This window comes from Chaetodon auriga, chromosome 8 (assembly GCF_051107435.1).
Source record: "Chaetodon auriga isolate fChaAug3 chromosome 8, fChaAug3.hap1, whole genome shotgun sequence".
Classification (NCBI taxonomy): domain Eukaryota; kingdom Metazoa; phylum Chordata; class Actinopteri; order Chaetodontiformes; family Chaetodontidae; genus Chaetodon; species Chaetodon auriga.
The window spans coordinates 4,656,954-4,681,376 of NC_135081.1; the positions used below are offsets into that span (position 1 = coordinate 4,656,954).

General features: G+C 40.9%; 1 long non-coding RNA gene across 1 annotated transcript in view; it reads right to left on the minus strand.

Annotated features, from left to right (window-relative positions):
- LOC143324478 (uncharacterized) overlaps positions 1–22,639 on the minus strand; it is a 28,740-nt gene extending 6,101 nt beyond the window's left edge. The window contains exons 1-2 of the long non-coding RNA XR_013077467.1: positions 22,212–22,639; positions 8,284–8,350 (exon numbers count right to left, since the gene is read on the minus strand). This is a non-coding gene — a long non-coding RNA (uncharacterized LOC143324478). The remainder of the gene's footprint in view (positions 1–8,283; positions 8,351–22,211) is intronic.
- Between the last annotated feature and the right edge of the window lie 1,784 nt (positions 22,640–24,423).

The following is a 24,423-nucleotide window of genomic DNA, read 5'->3' on the forward strand; positions in this document are numbered from 1 at the left end:
ATACCACTGCATTTAGACAGTTTGCTTAAACATTTTAACCTCAATAAATCTCAACAGAATATTTGCGATTGAATTTTTTTTTTTTTTCCTTGAAATTGTTCTTTTTTGTAATGTCAAATATTGTCCAAGCTTGTTTATTATCTATCAGAAATTCTGTTTCTGATGAATTTGTCATCTCGAATTTTGGTGTCTGAATTCACCATTTCAATGGAGGCCACTTGATTTTTTGACTCAACTTGAATTTTTAGATACAAAAATAATCAATCTAAGCACCTTCAATAGAGAGGAGTAGTTTATTTAAAGATTCAAATCCTGATGGCCTTTTTTTACTTCCATATGTGCTGCTGTTGAATTACGTTGTTGTAACATCCCCATGTGGCCGGATTTCAGCATTTTTGTTCATACAATGTAACCATTACTGGTAGAAATTATATCCAAAAATAAGACCCAAGTTGCAGTGGTGGAAGAACATTTACTTAATGGCTACACTTATACGTTTTGAGGGAAACATACTGCTGACTGAATTATGTTTTGTATTAACATAGTGAGGAAATGTTGATACGGCACCTGCAAGTCAAAAAAATGTTGATACTGAACATGTGTTCACTGACAATGTATTTCATTTGATTTGCACCGAAATAGGCAAACCTGCACTGTACTGTCCACTCATAGTGACCACTGCATTATTCAACTTTTTCTGCTTATGTTTAGGCACTGACAGCAGTTGGTTAATGTTCAGGAAAGATCATCTGTTTTAACTCAGTCAGCAGGAAGAATGATCTTTCTCTAACTTTAACCAAAGTGCTTTAGACGACCACAGTCTGGATTCTGGTGTCCAGACCTCCATCCACCCGACTACCTGCCTGCGGCTCAGCACAGTATGCAGATGCAGTGTTTCAGTCACTCACACAAATGACTTTGAACATAGTCCAGGCAGCAATTACATTTGTCAGCACAACGTAAATACCAATGAAATTAGTTGTACCTATACTTTCTAGGAGACAGGGTTGTTACATATACTTCTACTCGACTATGTTTCTGAGGGAAACATACTTATTATTTTTCACACCACCGCATTTACTCGACAGCTACAATTGCTAGTTAGCTTGGAGATAAAGGTTAAACATACAAAACATATTATCAGATATTATATAAATGCAACATACTGTTATAGATTTAACTAGTCACCAACATAAAATGTAGTTAAAATTAGCTTTACATGGACTGGCTACAACTCAAAATACTGAGTATACAGTGATACATCTCTAATCAGAATGCGATAATATAATACCTAATACTTCACTGTTAATACTTGAAGTGCATTTTGCTGTTAATACTGATGAACTACTTGCAGTTGAGTAATTTTACTTTGTCTTTGCTGTAAAGCATCTGAATATTTCTTCCACCTCTGCTGAATTGCATCAAATCAGAATTATCCTGTAAGAGTGGGACCTTTTAGCACCTTGACTGCAGACTGTGTGTTCTATAGGGGGATCCCCCCCCCCCTCAACTTTCCCTCAAAAAGTAAAAGGTAGAAAAATCAGTGTAGCTGGCTCAGTTCTTTTCAACAGGGTTTTGACTTCATGGCCAACAGCCAGATGCTCAGTGGCAGCGCTGCAGCTTGGCCACAGCTTCTCTGAGTGCAGCCAAATAAAAAAACAAAACAAAACAAAACTGGCCATACCACACCCAGTTAACATTGCTATCCCCCGGGTCCATGTCTCCCCACCTCTCCCCCCTCCTGTTAGAGCCGTCCATCCTTCACGCTGCTTTCAGACAGCTGTGCTTACTCTGCACTACACAGAGAGGGTGGGAAAGAAACAGACGGGGAGAGAAATAGAGTCTGCCTGCTGCTGGATAAAAGCAAGCTTTTTGTTTCCTAATGGAGCCTTGCCTATTTTATTTAGATCAGTCATTCAGACGGCGCCTGACATTGGCATCATTGATTTAACATCATTCATTTTGTAAGGAGGAGGAGGAAAATGAGGAGATGAAGTTGGCTGACACTTCTGAGAAATGAGGAGAGCGACAGATCTGCTGCATTCAGTCAAGTCATTCATTAAGTTACATTCTTTTTAATAAATATATAAATTTAATGTATGCTCTATAAAATCATAGTCTTTTGATTTAAGTTTGCCACCATTATAGGCTCTTTTCATTGCCAGAGCAGATGTTTTCCTATTTTAAGTTTGTCTTGTGAATTAATTCTGACTGAAATTTCCATCACATGCAGCTTATTCTTCAGCAGACTTGCAGGAAAATTGAAGCTATTTCACAGCCGCTGAGAAAAAAATAAATAAATTTAAAAAAAACACACACACACACACACACACACAAAAGAGATTTACAAACAAGCTCGTTCAGCTTTGGGCCTGACTGACTGACTGACTGACTGACTGACAGCGAGGAATATGGGCAGTTTGTGAGGAGACAGAGAGAGGGGCTCCGTGATCGGCGGACAGCCAGATTGAGTCGAGTATTTTCAGCCCCAGAATAAACTCAAGTCTTATCACAGGAGGAGCAGCTGGCTGCCGAGCAGGACAGGTGACAGAGATGATGCTGACAGCAGCCCGGCCTGCCAATCCAACATCTCTCTGGATCCCCAGAGCGAGGGGAGAAAGAGCTCCGCTGATAGACGTTTGAAAGATGCCGTGCAGTTAGAGTAGCGGTCATCGTAAAGTCACAGCTATATGAACGATTTGGAGATTGGCTGAGTTGCATTTGCTAAAATTTCACAGGTTGTGTAACCTGGCAAATGCAAAAGCTGACTTCATGACAGGCATGATTTAATAGGATAGAAGTCTAATTATACAAATGATTTGGATAAACAAGCTGAAATCTCTTCTTGTTTTTAAACTGTGGAATACAGCTAAGTACAGCTACTGTGTGCTTAACTACTTTATTTAACATATAATCAGCCTGTACAATATGATTCATTGTTACAAATCAAACTATTCAACAGTATATAATGCAGACAATAAAATGCTACTTCAACATTGTGCATCAGCACCAATAATCCAATAATATAATGCATAACAGCGTAACAATCACATGGACTGTTTGCATAACACTCTTATTTACTTTAAGTACACTGATCGTGATTTTGCTGCTATTGTTAATGCACCAATTAATCTTTACTTGTAACTTTTTGTACCTCATTTTGGTATTTTGCTTACTAAGTAAAAGATCTGAATATTTCCTTGTTTTTAGAAAAATAAACAACACTTTTTTGTCACCATACTAAGAAATTGTGGACCATACACTCAGCCAGCACTGTTCTTCTGAATTTTCACCAATTGTAACTCGAATATGTTGAGAGTTGGTGAGATAAAACAAATTACAGATACACTAAAACCTAAACTAAACCTAGAAAACCACCCAAAACCAAAATGTAACTGAACTGCTGCAGCGGTAATATTCTTCCATATATTTGATAATAATGCATAATACAATGATAATATTACGATGTAGGTGGTGGTGATAGTAGCAGGCTCTTGAGTGGGATTATCTTGTCAATCTACTGTTTTCCAGGCAAAGAATTTACATTATCTGACAAAAATGTAACAGATTGTTACTAAAAACAGGCAGGTGAATTTGAAATTGTGACATTTGAATAAATATGCACAAACTGGCTCACCAGCATGAGAAAATGTTGACTTTAAGACTTCAACGTTTGATTGAAAATCCCAGATTTTTTCTGATAACTGATTTGTTGTTGTTGTTGTTGTTTTGTGTCATGCAAAAGTACCAATAATGGTACTCTGGTTTTGGAATTACGACGGGCATTTATCACTATTTTCTGACATTTTGTATAGTGAGAAATTAATCTGCACATTAATTGACTAAAAGAATAGTTGTTGCAGCCCTTGAATGATACATACTGTATGCATACAAAGCAAAGTCACTAGTTTTATGCTGACACTTTGAAAGTTTGAGCAAACAACTGCATATTGACTCGTCATTCTCCAGGCTGTGTGTCTCCAGACTGAATATCTGTAAATCAGCATGGGAACGATCCACATTTACTTTCCAAAGTGAAGATGACAGTATCTCTAGGTCCATCAGGACGGTGGCAGAGCAGCAGGAAGAATAATTAATGCCTATAAATAGGAGATTGTTTCTTTCTGGGCTGGTCGACAGTCCAAATGTGAACCAGCCTCAGCCATTACCAGACTGTATCTGAATGCAAATGAAAGATAGGGATGAAAAAAGCTTTTTTGTTCCTCAGAGTAGTTTTCTTTGAGCTCCGTGTAAAGCTTGACTTTCTTGTCTAAGAAGGAAACTTTTAGTGCTTAATTAGTTCATAAAATCTTGTAGGGTGTGCCAGCCTTGAAGCAGGGTCCCCATGGCAGACCAACAACAGTCTGCTCATTAGAAGAAGCCACTGGTCTGTGTCTGTCGCTCTGCATGGGCTGCTATCAAAGTCTCTGTGGCTTAGAGGAAGCTACAGATGCACTGAGGAGCACACACACATAAGAACTATAGGTGCATGTACGCTCCTGCGCACACACAAAACCTTGCCTTCAAGGATGATGTTCTATATTTTTCGCATTGGAAACAAATGTCCTGAAAACCAGCAGTGAGTTGATCCTACTAACGAGTATTGTGTGTCTATCAAAGCCTGATATATGTTATTCCTCTGTGCCATTGAGCTCCACTGTTGTCCAAAAACACGTAAATGAGCCACACTGGCTGACATGGCCCCTCATTACCATGAACACACACTGCAGTTAATTTTGACTCAGTCCCACATACTCTCTCTTAAACACTCATTCGAGCATCAAATGTGAATTAATCTACTGCAATAGTCTCTATAGGTCATGCAGTGAATTTATACTGTATATGCACATGACCATAATGTAACTAAGTTACTATTAAGAACTACTTTTTTACCATTTACTGAAACAATACATTGTGACATGTTTTTACAGATATATATTTTCAGCAACAATCAGCTTGGTGCTGGTGCCACAGACAGTGTAGAGAAGTGAAAAAGTACTGAGAAACTGACGAACATATCGTTAGTTTTGATCACTGATCCATCCTCTTTGTGTATTTCCTGCATTCTCATTTAAATCTTCCTGTCTACGATTTCTTCCCGTTTCAGGATGTCTGTGTTTGAAGCCCTGTGAGAGCACAGCACCATCACTGCCACCTGTGCCTTCAAGAATATTACAAAGTGACGTGTCACTTAATGGCGAGGCAAGGCCGTGGAGTCTCTGATAATTTCATGATGGGGGAGCTATTGTATTGCAGCTGCAGAGGGAGGAAAAGAGAGAGAGAGAGAGAGAGAGAGAGAGAGAGAGAGAGAGAAGTGGTGACTGTAGACTGGTTCGCCTTTTAGACTGGATGTTTGGCAGGCGTGGCACACTGCAGCAGCACTGAACCAGCTGGCATCCACAGACAGACAGACAGACAGGAAGAGAGAGAGAGAGAAAGGAGGACAGGGGGATGCAAGAAGCAAGACAGCTATGAGACAGATGAAGGGGTGGAGAGAGAATGGGGAAAGGTTAAGATGGATATAAATGGAGAGAAGAGGGGGAGACAATCACTCCATGCACACACACACACACACACACACACACACACACACACATAGAAGGCTTGTTATATCTCGCTCTGACTGACAGTGCAAAACCGCGCTCTGCAGGGCCGCACCATCATCTCTCCTCCGTCGCAGGTGGTGCTACCGAGCATCACATTTTTCTGTGTGTGTGTGTGTGTGTGTGTACGGACCCCAAATTGAGTTGTCGTCTGCAGAGCCAGTGGTGCCGAATTACCGGCACCTATTAAATTGTAGCTTTTCCTAATTAGCTTCCATGTGAACTCGGCGGCTCTGCGTCCCAAAATGTGTGTCACTTTTATAATCCTTCCCGCAGAATAATTTAAATTGGAGGTAACTACCTTTAGGCTGCGCCATGGCTGGAGTCATTTCCAGGCCACATTAAATGATAAGATCTGTAATAAGACTGAAATATAGCTTAGTTGATTGAGTCAGGTGAAGGAGAGAGCTCTTGTTATATTAATCCTAATGTGAAAATGATGGAAGAAAAATGAAGTCAGATAGTGATTAAATGATTAATCCCACAAGGAGCTGCATGTGTGAGTTGCGTAACTAAAATTATATTGGTGCATTTATGCAATTATGTAATTTGCTAAATACTTCAAAGGGTGCAAATGCAAATTGAATACAGTGACTCATGGCTACTAAGCAGGTGCGCACAAGTAGAGGCAGGATTATCAGATTGAATCCTACCCAGAACTCGAAACTAATTAAAACATTCTCAGACACAAGAGCTTTATCTCTTAGTCTTTATGAACAAGTTTGTTGTATATTTAGAGGAGATTTTGCCAATAAAGTAAGAACTTTTAAGGATAAGAGTGAAAGCACAGGATTATTTACAGGAAAGAAGAGGTTGCTATGGCATTCCTTGAGAGCTGTGCAGTGTGGCCGACAGTTTGCTCAATCCCTCGACTTAACTGAGTAGGATGTCTGCCAAGCTCCTGAGGGACTGTGTGTGTTTGTGTGTGTGTGTGTGGTTTTGTGTGTAAGTTAGAAAAAAGAGAAAGGAGGGAGAGTTCCAGTGGGGCAGGATTTGCTGAATGGACAGACTGATTTCCAGAGACGTCCTCTGTGCCGCCTGCACGCAGCCACACCAGAGGATGGCCCGACATGTTTGGACTTCGCACCTCAGCTGGTTGGAAAACTCAATTTTCATACTATATGGGTGAGCACTGCATGTCCGAAAGAGAGGGGCCACTGTACTATGTAGGTCACAACTCGGGAAAACAGTACAGTAAATCTGCAGAACATATTCAGATACACGCTTGCATCATTTACATGATACAGTTGACAGCAGAAAACTCACCAGGAAAGTAATTTGTGTTTGCTATGAAATGCTCAGAATGAATGGAAGTCAATGAGAAAATCAAGATTTTTTTTTTTTGTCTGAAAAGGCTTATCAGAAATACTACATCAAGCAGTGGGTTTTAGCTCATTTGTTATGTCTGTGTAGCTGTTACTTCTTGGGACATTCCCTGTACAGGACTATGTAACTTGTGTAGGGGACAGTGTTCTGTTTTACTGTTGGTAAGTACCCAATCACTATGATTGATTGATTGACTGAAGTGAGTTACAGTGGTTTGCAGTCTTTACTTTAGACCTCTTGTCACAATCACTTTCAGTTGGTACCTGCAAACCAAGCACAGAGTGATTTTGTCTCATTAGAGTTGGAAACCACTCTTGGTTAGATGGAAAAAATGGACGAGCACAGGTTGATGGAGTGCAGAAGCAGCCGTTGTCATCGTAATTTAATTCACTGGAAACTTTTATGGTTTGTGTGTTTAACTGAATATTAGCATATTAGGTTCTGTTCTTCTAAACCCTATGATGAGAGAGTACAGTACTTACCGACAGTACCAATGGAAAAATTTTACATTTCCCTTTTCCTAATCACATTTTCAAATTACACAGCCTGCAGGAAATTGACTAAGATCTATCAATTACATACCTGCTTCTTTGTGGGAAATTATGAGGAAAATTTGCAGGAAATCAGCAGGAAAACACAGAGCAAAGTCATTTTTAATGAATTAAATTTCCTTGACATTTTGATTCCAGTCAGCATTTTTCTCTCCGTCAGACTTTAAACAGTTCAGTCTCCTTCAGTCTCCTTAAGGTGGTTTGTTACTGTTACTTATTAATAATAATGGGACAATTCCAAATGTCAGAGTAACCCTTAAATAGCTTTCATGCCTTATTTCTGATGAGTCATATGAGTTGCCGGGACGAGAAGTCATGCCACTGCTTCCGCACACTATCCTACTCAGTACTGAAAAGAACAAACAGAGTTTTATGTTTCCAATAAACAGGGCGAGATGGAGAGAGCGACCTTGACCTGCTTGGCAAAAACCAAGGACAGCAACTGTGTAGTTTTCTGAAAAATGCACAAAATCTAATTACTTCATGAATCTTAAATTGTTAAATATATAGAAATGTGGCTTGATGTTAGGTCAGTAAATTCAAATGAATTCGTCCACGTCGTGCTTTTTTTTTTTTTCTTAAAATAAATAACATGCAATTACATATCTTTAAGTTAGAAACATGCTTGGTTAAAATGTGCCAGGGCTCCTGGAAAGCCTTCAGGAAACTGAAGAACAAACAAATTTCAGTCCCATCAAATCAGTGCAATCAAACCTAAATGAAGCTGACCTTCTTCTGCACACCGCTGAAGTAAACAGGCAGCAGAGAGGCAGTAAACACTTTAATTTGCAGTAATTCCTTACCTCTCAGCTGATTCCAGGCCTGCAGGTAGAAAACTATCTGCTCTCCAAATAAAAGCTGACGGCCGACCTGCAAGACAGCAAATGTCAAAGTAATTAATTTGTTTTCCTTTAAGAAAAATAATAAAGGGTCAGTGGTGTGTGTTTCACAGGATGGACTGTGACTCCTCACACACACACACACACACACACACACTGACACACACACACATTGCAGCTTTTATTAATTCAGTGTTGCCAGTGAATACATACGGGCATTTGATGCATATGTTTGTGATTTTGCACGTACAGTATATGCTTGTGGTTGCTTGCACATTCATTTTTTGTGGGTATAGGTGTGTGTGTGTGTGTGTGTGCGTGTGTGTGTGTGTGTGTGTGTGTATTGTCCCTATAGCCCATCTGAGCCTGCTGCCTGTTGACTGTGTCTCTCTCCCAGGCGGTGCAGCTGTGATGAGGTCCACTCTGCGTTGGTAATAAGCTCATTAATCATGCAGCCATACGGCCCGCAGCTCCCCGTCTATATCCCAACTATGATTATCAGCATTGATTGGCGCAGTGGAAAGCAGCCGCTGCCTCTGGACCAATGGAAGCAGAGGTTGTTGGGGTGTAATAGCGGACGAGCGTGCGACTATTGATTTAAACATGAAAGGAGACTAAATGGAATCTGAACGTTTTGCCTTTGAGATGAGACAGTTATCAGTAGCACTTGAGGTGTCAGGAGGAGATAAATCCACACAGGATGGGCTCAGTGGGGGTTTTATTCAAGATATATCAGGACGTAACTGAAGGCACATGTCCTTTAATATTAGTGCGTAATGGCAACCTTAAGAGGTAAGTTTGAGTTTGACTGAGGCCTTAATTGCATCTGAAGTGCAGAATTTGTTCAGAATTCTTGACAAAGCGAAGGCAGGATGCATTTCTGAAGTTCTACAACACAAATCTCCTTAAAACTATTTGGATATCAAAAAAATCCTTAACTGAAAATGAAGAGAATAATTCCTCGGCACCTTATCGTTCCAAATTATTTTCTTCTGTTCATTCTTCTACGATAAACACACCAGACAATAAAATGAGTTGCATATTAAGGATTTTGCTTCAAAATGACATTCTGTGTAAAGGCACAGCTTCCAAAACAGGGGAGAGAATGGGTGATGACGGTTTGTCATCAGAGCCAAAGTTCAACTGAAGACAGAAATATTCATGGAGGGAGGCTGAAATATGCAGATAAACGTTAATAATGTTCTTTTTAAAACTATTTTCAGAATTATTTGCATTCTCTGTAACAATCATCTCTGGCCCGACACGACACAGACCACCACATACACACCACCACACTTTATCTGGCATTTTATGTATTCATACCCTGACTGTACTGTCACTGCATTGATTTCTTTGCTATATAATCTTAATGCCGATACGTTCTGTCCTGTTGTTTTACGTTTCAAATATGTCTTATGTCGTGTTTCTTTTCTTGTTGCATCACAAAAAAAGATCCCTGTGGGTTGTTTAAAGTCTTCCGAGGCAATTAATACTACTACTACTACTACTAATAATAATAATAATAATAGCAATAATAATAGTAATCTTAATTATAATAATAATAATTGCAGCTCAAAGTGCTTTACAGAAAAGAATAAAAAAGACAGAATGAACATAAAAACAGGGATAGAAAATTAATGTAAAATATGATGAGAATAAATCTCACTTTGTAATAATAGTGAAAATTAGATAAAACTGAGGATGAAAATAGAAACATCTCTCATTCCTTTAATACAATGGCAGCCAGCAGTTTGAGAACCAATAGGTGAGAACTCAGAAAATAAAAGTTAATCATTATTGTTCAGCAAATAAAGCATAATAAAACATCCAAGATGTCTGTAAATAAGCTGCAATAACTGAACTCATCAATACGCAAGAACTGCCACAATCATACCACTGAGCCTTCGCTTACCCCACGTCCGAACAGCAACTGTCCAATCATAGCTTAGCGAGTGTAACTAGCACCAGCAGGCCTGTCAAACTTTGCATTTCACTTCATGTTGATGTGGTGTGAATGAGGCTGGAAGAGGAGCGACGCTCCATATCTCAAACATTTGAAGGGAGATGTCTTTTTTTTTGTAGTTTTCAAAAAAGCTAAAATAGCAAACACATGAGGACTTGACTGGTGAGGATGATGATAATGTTATGCCAGGGACATGTAGCTTTAGCCTCAGTCTTTTAGCATTATATCATATATGCAGCCATCAAGAACATATTTCAGATCCTTTTACATGGTTCTCATTTTAAAATGCCTCACATCGAAACGTCAGCTGGGCACACACTCCTCAGCTGACTCCACAAGTGTAAGCATTAGCATTAGCTAATGATGAATTTCAATAGTAAATCTGCCACACTGTAAACTTTATATATACAGTGCAAAAACGGAAAGCTTGACAGACGTAGCAACATATTTACATGTCTTTGACGTTTCCAGCCTAACAGTCAGACATAGTGAAATGTGCTGTTGTCCCAGTCATACACAGATCATCTGACTGCTCACACACACACACACACTAATAATTGCATTTACACACATACGCAGGGATCAGTTGAAACAGTTTACAGAGGTTTTACACATTACCAAGCACACACACAAAATTTCTATATATCCTAATAGCTGAAAGTGCTTCCATGTTACTAAAACAATTAAAGAGCCAAATTCCACATGAAAGATGTCTGCTCACTTGCACATGGTGCTCTGCACTCACGCACACGGTTTTGGTTTTAGTTTGAGAGAATTCTGCTTCTACCAGGATCCATAGGGAGTGAGTGGAATTTAGTTTGTGGTTTTTCAGAGCATTCAAAACAAATAAAAAGTACCTTGTCATTCTTAAAACAAAACGGGATTATCCATGTTATCCAAGTACTTCCTTCCTCCTTCCGTCCTGATATCGCAAACCTGAGCAAATCCAGTTAAGTGAGAGAATATGTCTGTTCATTATTTAGGTGAACTGACCCACCTACTGAAAGTCATCCAGCTATATTCAGTCCATGAAATATAATAAAGCCTATTATGCAGCACGTTGAGGTGCATTACGTTCGAATGTATCTTCGGAGAAGTGTGTACTTTGTGTTACAACAATCGCTCACCTCCTCCACGAGAAATGAGGATATGGAATTAGGGCAGCCTAAAAAAGAGATTGGAATAGAAAAATGAGCGCCGAGGGTCTGGTCAAAATTACCTCAGTCTGCTCCTCAAAAGAAAGCAAATGTGGCCTCACAGCTCTGCTAAAAGCACCACACAGGGGCTGCTCACTGGCACACACACACACACAGGCCTTGAATAACACAGTGCATTAGCTTTCAACCGCATCACTTTGATGTGACAGGAACATTCGAGTATTGACTCCCAAACTAGTTACTTCGCGATCTGGGCATCACTCACGGTCTTCGATGAAGAATAGCTGGAAAGATAGATTTTTGTTCTTCCTTTCTGAGGTGATTTGAACTGTGTTAGAATCTGAACATTTCGACAGAAATCATTCAAGTCTTTAGAAACATGACAAACAAGGGCCTTCTTAAGCCCCCGAGTGGTTTTTCAAAGCCCTCTGATTTCAAGTTTGTGTTGGGATCAAGAGGCTTTTCAGACAGCCATTTATGCTGATGTTCTCGATGTAATCGTGCACCTGGTTCACCTCTCCTCACCCTCGAGCCTCCAGCCTCCCACGAGACGCACAGCTCGACCAAACATGGCGAAAACCAGCAGAGAAAGGCAGACGAAGAGACAGAGAAGAAGAGGAGGAGTGCAAGACCACACACATAAATCCGCTCTTTCTGCGCACATACACCCTCTGATAAAACCCACTAGCAAACTCTGTCACTCAATTAATGTCTGGTTTTATCTGGTTTTAACATACCTGCCATCCTCAGCTGGAATTAAAGCCTCACCTCTCCCCCTTCCCCCCAACGCGCACATTTTTTCCTCTCTAAGTAGCTAAGCACAGTGTGTGGGATTAGGCGCTGTGGTAATAACTTCCATATTGAAAAATGCAAGATTGGGCTTCCTCATGTTCACAAAGACTTGAGCTTTTATAAATAGAATTGCCTTACACATCGTATATACCCGCACACTTAAACCATGTCGGCCTTTTTTAGTTTTATTTCCAGTTTTATCAGGTTAAAATACCAGCATGCTGTTTTTATTTCAAATTTTTCAGATGCAGAGGGTTTTTTTTTCTTTTTTTTTTTGGGATTCCATGATGCCAAGCAGGGCTAATGCCGTGAACTGTCTTGTACAGTGTTTTCCACAGTGTTTTGCAGTTCAAATGGTGGATTGGAAACTGCTGACATTCCGGTGGCAGATATTGCTCTCTTGCCCGCCAGCGCCCTAAATCCCCTGTTGCGAGGAGTATGGTGTGAAATCCATTTACCACAGATTCCTGCAGAAAGCTTGTCATCTCATTGAAAAGATCCCCCTGAAATATGGAAGAAGCCTTTACTGTAGATGTAAAAAAAAAAAAAAAAAGGGATGATATTCTTCTCTTGCCATATTTCTCTCGCTCTTTGTCTATCAGTCTGTTTCTTTGTCTCTTGTTCAATTTCCTGTGAGAAAGAGGTGTCTCCTGGCAATAAACAAAGATGGCTGCTCTGTCACAGTGGGGTTAATCTTTCATAAAAGGTGTCAGGAGACTTTACACAGTTCTGGTCCCTGAGGCATAAGTGAGGGTTTATCATTTCTTTTATTTCAGTGTGAGTAACTGCTGGTGCACTCAGGTCCTAGCAATGCACCCAGCATTTAACCTTTGATCGATTTGATAAAAAAAAAACAAAAAAACACACGAGTGCATCAATCACATTAGTGTCAGGTTATTATTCTGGTCTCATTTTAACAAAATCCTGCACAAAATATAACTTTCTTTATTGTCTGGGTCTGCAAACTGCCCTCTATTAAGCCCAAAATGCTGCATTTACTCTGAATCTATACATATCAAACCTTATTTTCGCTGCCCTCAGGAGTCGCTCCGGCTCTGGTTTCTGCATACAAAATTGGAAACAAAAAATTGATTGCTGAAAACTGTGCATTCAGCCTAACGATTCATTCTGTGTCTCTACAAGAATCCCGGCGACAGTCAAGTCACATCGCCTCAGGAGGAGCGGTCAGAAGTGAGCTGGTGTGCTGTCTAGAGTCAATACTACGTCTTTTGTCAGAGGAGAAACAAAGGTCTTGTACAGCACCATTATCATAAGTAATGTCAATAGAGTCTATAAACTCTCTTTCTAATCAGACACATTATTGACAATTTCGCTATTCAACCAAAAGCATTGTTTGACGGTCGTAGTTTTCTCCAGCATCAGCATGAAGCCCAGTTTAAGCCAATCAGAAGTGGTCCTGATGAGAGTGTGAGTGCGCCGTGCCTCTGCACTCCAGCGCTATTTCAGGTCCGGATGCCTTTGTGTGCAGCTATATGTCAAACAAAGGGCCGCTACGCCTGCCTGCCGTCCATACACCCGGGCTGGGGGGAGGGAGGACAGAGTTGCAGTCTGTGGGTGTGTGTGTGTTTTGGTTTGGATTGGGGGTGGGGGGCGGGGGGCTGTCGGCAGGGAGCAACCAGGCGTGTGAAAATACTCCACACTGACTCTCTCGACTCTCTTCTCCTCCTCCTCCTTTCTCCATCATCTTGACTCCTTTGTGCTCTATTTCTTTCATATCGCTGTCCTTTTCCTTCATTTTCATGCGCTCACCTTATCTCCACGACCCTTTACCTTTCACCCTCCGCTCTTTCTAATGTCTGTCCCCCCCCCCCCCCTCCGTTTCCTGTTCTCCCTCTCTGTCCCTCAGATGTCATCCAACACACACCCAGGAGCTAATATTAGCCTGCAACAAATTATAATGGAAAGTTTACCGCCCATTACAGCTCCTTTGGTGGGAGACAATCTTTGATATGGAAATGCTGCCGCTGCTTTGTAGGATGCATACATAAGCACTACATTTGATTCTACATTTGTGCACTTCTATGTGTGTGTGAGAGAGCTGAGCGTGGGAAGACAATGAAAAATGGAGGGTGTATCCTCAGGGAACCCTGTCGTAAACCGTTTTGACAAATTGGGACTGAGGGTATGTTATCTCTGAGGGTTTGTCGCAGCCCACAGCCAATATACACACACATCAAACTGACACATGACAAATGGTAGGTGTGGATGATGGAGTTACTATGAGCCAATAAGCTCTTTAATGTATTCAAACCCGCTTAGCCACACTAAGTACCTAAGTGCTCAAAGTAGAGGAAGGTTAGCGGGCGCTAACAGTAAGTCTGGAGACGGGAACAAAGAAATATGAGCGTACAGTTAACATCCATTGCTTTAATAGTTTGAACTCAAATATCCAAGCAGAAAGAACCAGTAGATGAAGAAATCTAATGTTGGAAATTTAAATACATCCATGTCATGATCAAACACTGTCAATCACTAAAGGAATCCAGCAACACAAAGACAAAGAAAGAGAAAAGGGCTTACCTTTCAGTTCCACAGCTACACGTGAGAGTCCATGGCTTTTCACACACATGCACACACACACATACACGCGCACACTCGCACATACACACAAATACACACAGTCATCACACATGCGCTCCCATGCACTCAAACACACCGTTTGCGAGGAGGGAGAGACGAGAACCCATCATTGTTCTCATAACCCCTCCCACACGGATGCGTAGCTCTGTCTGGATGGGAACATTGTAGGAGTAGCACTCTCTCTCTTGCGTGCACACACACACACACACACACACACACATTCTCACAATGTCTGGCTAAAAAACATGCAGCATCAACAGTCTACCTTGTTGCAGCCTCCCTCTTCTCCAGGAATTCCAACACACATACACACCCATACACACTCACCCTCCACTCCTATATGCTTACAGCACAGAGCACACAAAGACTCCCACTCACAGACCATGTGATCATGTGATGTGTGTGTGATGCTCGACGCATGCATGCATGTGAGAGCATGTGGTGTCTTTCCTCCGCCTGTTCCTTCTCAGCTACTTTGTGTACTCTGTGTGCATTTGTGCACCGTGCTGTGATAATATCTGATGTGTGTTTTCCATCCATGCATGTGTGCATCACTACACGCTGTAATAATGCCACAGCTCTGTGCCCGCGTGTGTATATTCACACATATGTGAGTGTGTGTGTTTTTCGCCAAGGGGTTAGGTGTTAGGATAAACAAACAGGCACCCTTAAAACCCCTCGTTTTGCACGGCCATCGGGGAGGAAACAGCTCTCACATCCGTTCTATTTGTCCCGAGGGGCAGTATGGCTACATGTACTTACCCCCTGTGCATTATTGATGGCTGGTAATGGTACCATTACAACAGCATAGCAAGCTGGTGGTTGTTTTAACACAGGCCTGATGAGGACGCATGAGGCGTCAAAGTCCACTTGGCTTGGCTTGGCCAGTTTATGCTCTTTAAAAAGGGAGGGAGAAGAGGCAGACAGAGGTGCTTTAACAGGGGATGAAGGATGCTACCAGGTCCAGTCAGATATTGGTGGGCCAGAAGCATACTGGACCAGGCTGCTTCTACTGATTACACCATTATACAAGATAGGAAACTGAGAAATGTTTTAGTATAGCAGTATAGAGGCACAGAAGGGCAATCAAACTGTATGATAAGTTGTACTGGTCTGAACCAGGCCGGTCTGGGTTACTTTGTGCTGACTGTAGGTGTTTGAGTCGAGCCAACTTGCCAACTTAGCCGTCTGTATTTTCTGATTGCGCAGACTTGATGTAAATCTTAAAGCAGCACAGACAGACATAAATCTTAAAAACAGTGAACTACTACCTTTAAACAAGAGTGTGTGATGGTGAAAATGTGTGCGTGTGCGTGTGTGTGTGACAAAAATCCTATTTGGCTTCTTGTTCAGTCCTGCATAACTGCTGTGTTTGTACGGGGCGGGAGGAAAGAGCAGCACTGCCGTGAAAACAGAAAAGGTCACAAGATCAGGATTCTGTTGGACCAACATTTACAGACATCTGTCCAACTAATTAAAATATATATATATACACTAATGATGTCACAAGACCAGATTGACTATTAAAAAAATGATACTCGATTCTATTTTTTTAATTAACTAACTGCACAAAAAGTCACTGAACACACACCAATTTGTAATATTATTTGTAATAATAACAGGTTGATTTTCTTCCCTCTGTGCAGCCTTGTGTTCAAAATGTGATTGTAGATCGAATATATAACCGACAGAGAATGTGTTGTTTCAAACATGTGGTATTGAAAAAAGCATTCAAGTACTGATACTTTTGACAACCTTAATACACACATGCACAAGCGTAAACACACACACACACACACACACACACACACACACACACACACACACACATGCACACGTATGTGGTGTGCATGCATGGACACTTTCGCTCTCATTCTCTACACACACGCACCACATACATAACATCCTTCCTAGCACCAGAGTACGTTGCCGTTTGGGGGATTTTACTCTAACTGAGGCATCTATCACTGCAAAAAGAAAAATATGTCTTTGCCTTCGACTTTATTTATTTTACATATTTATTTGATATATACTATTTTCATTTGTCACGTAAAAAATGCACTGAAGTCTTAAAGTCTTCAGCATGAATAACTTTGATTCACATTTTAACAGCTACATTGTTGGAATTTTATTTTTCAATTATAAGACTAGATTAATTGTGTAATAATTAATTAAGCTGATATGCTTTGCTTAATAGTTTTGTTAAGCAAGTTTTCAAATGATATGTAATTAAATCAAATAAAAGGGTGCAAATGAAGTCACATTTGTAATTATTAACACTACAGTTAAACTGGCATTTAAACAATTTTACAACATGTTTCAGTGTTCACTAAAGCAATTTGCTTAACAAAAGTCAGAGTCCAGATGTGGTGGAACACTCATTAAAAATCTAATTAAATTTGTTGGTAACTGTCTTTTTATCTACTCTGTGATGGAGAACAAAGGATTTCAACGTCCTCTAAGTGGCACACACACGCATGAAAACACACACACACACACACACACACACACACACACACACACACACACACACACACACGTATGCCCAAGTGACACATCTGTCTGATGTGTGCATTAAGTTACTGGTAAAGGGTAATTATTTGCCATTTGAACAGTAAATGCATCATTTCTTGTTTGTTGTTTTATTGCACTTTTACAGTCATTTCACTTGCAAGTATTTAATGCAGCAGGCTGGTAAAATAGTATTAAAGGCTACATTAAGCATCACACTGCTGTTCCCCTTGCGTCTGCCACCCACAGCTGTAGCGGAAAAAACATTTTTCACTTTTCATTTTGTTGCCATACTTATCTGGAATTAACTTCTTTTTTAAAATAAAAGCCCAGTCACTTTTGTATGTACGAGTTTTGCTATGTAGCCTTTGTCTCTGGGGGTCAGACTCTGAACAACTGGAAGTGTATACTGTAGAATTAAATGCTGATGTAATAAAAGCTGATGTAATAAAAATTTAAAATGTGACAAATAGATGTATTTTGGAGTATTTTTAGTAAAATACCATACATTTATCTTATTTGGTCTTTCTTTGTAAGAACCCTCGTCATTTCCACCGCACTATGCAAAAAGTAAATTCAGGAAGTTCCTCCAGGCTTTGTATGCATGATCATCAGTGAAATGGTCTTGTGACAGTGGAGTGCATGGCTAAAGACAAGAATGAGTTTAATGGTAAGGAAATGATCTTCTCATTATTTGGATTAGTTGTCATTTCCACAGTACATAAATAACGTTTCACATTGTGCAGCTGATGGACTGAATATTCAAAGCTCACCCGAGGAGAGACACCCGGATTCTGACATACAATGGTATTTTCTTTCTTAAAGAAATGTGACAATACGTTTCCACCACAATCTCTTCTACATTCTACACTGTGATGGAAATGAAGCAAAAAGAAAAAATACAATCATATTGGTAATTTCCTTTCTGTTAATACTGAGGCATACTGAGTTTGAAAAGAGGAAGTGGTAGTTTGACAAAAAATCTTGGCTGAAGGTCCACTAATTAGCTTTTAGTGAAAGACCGTAAGATGCAGCTGAAAGCTCAGGAAAAAGCCTGCAAGTGGGCAATGAGGTTTTTTTTTTTTTTTTTTTTTTTTTTTTTTTGCTTCAGTTTTTATTCAAGAATTGTATTTTTAGGTTTAGCTAAAACTCCCAACTCCTTGATGAGGTGGTTCACCTGTAGAGAGCAGTGCAGAGGCATTTAACTACTGTCTGAGAATAAATGTGAATTTATACATTAAAATCTGATTTTCACTGACAACAAGATTTCTTGTCAAAATCACTTCCAAATACACTCAAGATGAACCTGCAATGCTGTTTGTCATTTCCTTCTCCAACACAACACTCATTTCTGTGTATAAAATGTAAAAATATGATCGTCATATGAAAAGTATTTTTTTCTGCATTATTGGATAATATAAAGTCATACATGTAGAAAACAACAGTTCATTCATTTATTTAGTAATTCAAAAATCATTCTAGGAATCTAATGTGCTGTCTGTACTGAAAACTAATGACTAATGAAATCTGGAAATATATATATATAAAAAAAAACCCTCTCATGATATATATAACTTATCAAAGTATGTAATTGTGTTAAGACTTTTTTGATCTGTTGTATTTTTTTCTAGATTAAAATGAACCAAAAGATATGACCCTTGAGCCACTTGACAAATTCACTATGGATTATTTTATTAACACACACCATATGAAATTCATACCAAAAACCACTAGGATTATGTGTGTATATATATATATATAAATATATATATAAAACGTGTGTGCGTGTCTGTGTGTGTGTGTGTGTGTGTGTGTGTGTGTGTACATATACACTCGTAACCAAACATGATTCGAGCTGAAAAATTCAACTGATTAAATCTCTGTGTATTTCACAGCATGGACACACACACGCTGCTGTGTCTTAGGGTTTTCTCAGTGAATGCCACACCCAAGTGCCCCTACTCATGCACAGCATATGGATAACAGACTCTTACCTCTGACTGGCCAGCTCACACACAGTCACAGTAGTCAGTGGCTAGTGCTCCTATATGAAACTTAAGAACCAGGTCCGTGTGTGAGAATACTGCTGTACCCTCACATTATTCGGTGCTGAGAGAAACCACAGCCCGGCTAACACGGCCGGCACCTCGCGGCCTCTTGGAGACGGGGAAGGATGACCAAGCATTCAGCAAGAAAACCAGATTGAATTACCGCTGATCACATCAAACCAAACAAATTGAATTGGGAACATCTATTTTTTTTCCTCCTTTGATAGTAACCCTTTTTTTTTTCGTAATAAATCACTTTTTTGTTAGATTTCTAAAATTCACACACAGTCTTTCAACCAACTCAAGAGCCCAGGTCTGTTTTCACTCACTAAACAGATCTCGATGACTAAGCAGCAGAACGAGATGAACTACGAGGATGAGAGAATATTTTACAGTTCGAGTTTGTATGTGTTGATAATGATTCACAGCCAAGGGTGGTTTGTTGCATTACACGGTTGCATACAGTAAGTGCTTTGTGCATTTAGATATTCAAATTATCACTTGCTTGCTGGCATGTAAGAGCGCAGACCCCTCAGGCCATAAAAACTGGCCAGATACACAAACTTGTACGGTATCCGTGTCAGTGTTTTGGGCAATTATTAGCACATGAAAGAAGCTGCAAAATGAAGGGGGAAATATACTGATCACCACTAAGATAAAGGCTGGAAAGGAGCAGAGAAAATGTGTGTGTGTGTGTCTGTGTGTGTGTGTGTGTAGGTGTGTGTGTGTGTGAAATAGAAATATCAGCCCAGATAGCAACCTCGGAGGGGTGGGGGGGGGTTACATGTAAAGTACCTGCTCTCTCCTGGCCTGCTAATGAGCTACCCAACTCTCCTTAATGGCAACTCACACACACAAGCACACACTTCCTCCTCTCTGTGCTATTTAATGCAAATAAGGAGATTTCCAGCACGACGAAAGCTGAAAATCATTTCAAACATGTTTAAGATTTCGCTGTCACTTTCTCATGATACTGGTTCGGATTTAAACAGTCAAAAGAGGTCAGATTTTAAAATCTCTTTGGTAAAATCGCTACCTTTTCCTCCCGTAAGAACCCTCAGATGCTTTTACAGCCGTGTATTTGCATAAAGGGTTAAGAACTGCTTTCTCTTCCAGTCTAAATGCAGTCAAAGTTAATGAAAATAAGCTGCGAAGCCTTGAGGGTGAGCACAATTTAGCGTAATTATGGATCAATGAATAAATCCGCGAAACATAAATGTTAATACTTTGTCAATGAGAGATATCAACACCAGCAGAAAGCTTTTTGATGAAGCACAAACCTCAATCAAAGTAAGAAAAAAACAGCAAAAATGAGCACTGACCCCGCCTTTTTTGACAAGCGACTATGGCTTTGTCTTATGATGTTGAATTCCTTTTTCTCCGTGTAGCAGCCACTTGGAGGAAAACAAGCGATAAACAGACTCCAGCACGAAATTCCACAGAGGAAGAAAAAAAGCAGCTGCAGGTAGAATATGAGCATAATAGTCTCTTCAGACCAGGTGAGCCCCATCCACAAGGGTCCCCACCCACTCAGCTACATCACCACCACATTCACAATCTCCATGACAACCACTCACCATGACGACCCCCTTCACCATGACGACCTCTGTCACCCAGCTGTCCTCCTGAGACCTGTAACGGAGCTAATATGGCTGCAGTGGACCCCTGTGAGACAGAGACCACCACCCTCTTCTCCTCCTCTCCTCTTCCTTCCTGTAATTCCTCCACCTCAGGGGGTTAAAGCAACTAAATCTGAGGAAGTGCCTCTCATTCAGACGATAAAACCCACTCTATCTTCATGGTTCCAGCGGGTGAAGCGACCCTTCGCCTCCTGGCACAGGAGTCAATTGGATCTACAATGTCGCTAAACAAGGATTTAACAACTACCTGGAACTGTGGCTTCTTTTTCTTCAAGCTGGAGAAAATTCAACCCAAGACTCCTCCGGCCTCAAGGCTGCTAGAAAATTCCTTGAATGACTGAAGTAACTTGGTTTTGGGCCCAATTGCTTGGTTATTTTGAAATTCAGCTGTTTGTGCACAAAAATGACAGGAGGATTGTTCGCTACAGGAATGTGTGTGCAAATAAGTGTGTATTCGAGCCAAAGTGCAACCCAAACACTTGCATGAACACACACACACATACACACACACACAAACGCAAACACAATCACACATACACACAGAGCTTCTTAAAGCATCTCTTTGTCTCTGGGGGTTGCATAATGATTCCATGACAGCCTGTCAGACATCATATGAAATTGATTCCATGCAGCCAAAGCTTCCCTCTCCCTCTAAGCCATTATCCGTATCCCCTGACTCTGCTCTTGATCAGTCTGTCTTATCTCTATTATCTTATAAAAAGGCCCACCTCCTACTATCTTTGGCCAACAAAGAGAAAGAGAAGTACAGACACAAATGCGGGACGTAAAAGTGTAGCAATCATCGTCAGGACCCCTTTTAGAGCGTAAGTCCAGCTATTAAAGCGTTACCTTTCAGGTCTTCCATCTTTAAAAGCACCGTGGAGCTTTTGACCTGCAGTTTTGGCCAGATCAGAACAGCTCTGCTCAGCGGTGGAAAACCAATTAATCTGACTAGAGCGATTATCATCCCAAGAAATATATATATATTTTCTACACCAAAGAGTCTACAGTCAAGTGTCCACTTTGTGTGAAATTCAGCCTCTAGGCCTCACAGAAAAGGGTGTAGTAGACATACATTAAGATGCCGTAGTGTGTAAGTGCATGAATGAGTGTGTGTGAAGCGGTGAATGTGTGTGTATCAGATGCACATGCATGTGTAGCAGAGTAGTGTGTGACTTACCCCCGGCTGTCCCTGAGGGTTGAACATGCTCTGACAGCGCTGATGCTTCTCAGCGTCCTGCTCCTCTCAAAGCTTTCATCTACAGTATGTTTGCTATCACTCAAAACTCCCTCCTTTTTTCCCCAGACACTCTCTCTTTCTTTCTCCCAGTCCTGTCTTCCTCTACTATCTCCATCCTCCCTTCTTCCATCTTTATCCTTCTACCTCCCTCTTCTTTCACATCCTCCTTCTTTGTTTCTTCGTTTCTTACTCTCTTACTTCCCATGCTGTGCATCTCGTACTCTTTTTTCACTTTCTGCCTCTTTCTTTCTTCTCCACTCATCTCTCCCTCTCCCTCCCTCTCTCAACCTTTTCTTCCCCTCCTCTCTGTCGCCCTCACCAGCGCTCCAGGAGCTTGGTATCGCTGTCTCTCGGCTGGCACAGAGAACAGGCAGACACATGGGAGGGCTGTTTTGTAATCCAGCAGGTCATACCACCCTGGCACAGGAAAGGGGGGGGGGCTGATGGGATGCAGGGAGGGAGATGAGGGGGAGGGAGGACTGAGCAGGCCTATACTACTACCTTCCAACCTATACCTTTGCTGCATCCCTCCGTCTGCGAGCTGATGGTCTCTCCCTTTTTTCCCACCGATGACAGGAGGTCTCGCCTCACTACATCGTCTGTGCATGTTGAGGTTTTAGGAGTTAGCAGTGAAGGGGAGGAAGGGAGGAAACGAGGAAGGGAGGAGGGAAGAGAGAGAATGGGAGTGGGAGGAAGTGTGGGAATGAAAGGAGGGATGAGAGAGGAGAGGAAAGGGGAGGGATAGGATGGGAATGAAAGGAAATATGAATAGGGGGGGGGGGGGGGGTACCTTGAAGGCTTGTAGACTGAATCAATGGCACCTCTTAGGTATAGGAATAAAATGTTTGATTTAAAAAAACAAAAAAACAGAGAGCCCAGTAATGAATCTATGATGCTGTGTACTTTAGGTTACAACACAGCTGCACAGTTGGTGCCACTGATTGTGTGTGAGAGTGTGTCTGAAACAGACAGACTAGCAGAGGCAGAGAGAAAGCTAGTGAGAGACAGGGGAAGACGGAGGTTAGGTCTCAGGGTGACTGACCGGCTGTCTGCCTCGCTGCGAGCTGTCATCTCTCCCACAGATGGTCAAATTGCCATCCATTCATCCTCACTTTCACCTCAGTGAGCTCTGGAAGACGCTGTTCCTCAACAGTCAGAATGGTTTGGATATAAGAGGTTTGCCCAACCCTATAGCCACACAGAATGTTGACATTGGACAATTCTGCAACACCTGGGCTTGCTTAATAGCAACTTTTTGTAATGTCAAGTTGCACAAGGAAAAGATGGTTAACAGTGGTTAAGGCAACTACACTTGAAAACTAGACAGATGTTTGCATTCAATGAATTTATTGTGTACATGTTCATTAAATGATACATTCCTGATAGTTGTACACAAACTTAAGAATATCCCGATTAACTAATTCATTTATGTTGATTCATTGACACTGAGACACCTCGAGAGAATGACTGATATTGCTAGCTCTTGTGTATGCTCCACGCCCACTGGATCCCCAAAAAGTTTCTCAAAACGGGAGTGGGACATTGGGTGTAAACCAGCTTTTCTATTTATTTCTATTTATGCTTGGGGTATATGTAACAGGTCTAACACTGAGAACATATAAACAGATGAGATTGCTGTAGAAACAGGAGAAAGAATGATACAGGCAATGGATGCTTCTGTTCAGCTTTGCACAGCAGAATGAGGAAGCAGCAAAAGTCCACAGGAGAAGCAAAGCTCCACACTTTCTCCTGCTCACATTACCAGAATGCTAAGTGCCATATTAAGAAGCCTCGTAGTCTTGTCAACCATTATTAGCCATTAAGCTCACATTAGACTATTCCTCTTACAGAAATAGCATTCCCAAAATAAAGACATAAACAAAATTACATAAAATGTGACCATGCATTTTGTATGCATCAACCCCTTTTTCTAATGTTACGCACAAAGACATGGTTATCTGGTTCAAGGACAACACTCTCCATATTGCAGTCATTTCTTTCCCCGCAAACTTGAGTTCTGACAGTGGATGGTCGTGTAGTGACCCACTCCATGCCAAACCATAGAATGAAATCATCAAAGAGTTTCTCTGCAGCTTCCCAGACTTGTTTCTGGTGACACAGGCTTGTGCAAACCCGGTAAAATTATCTACAA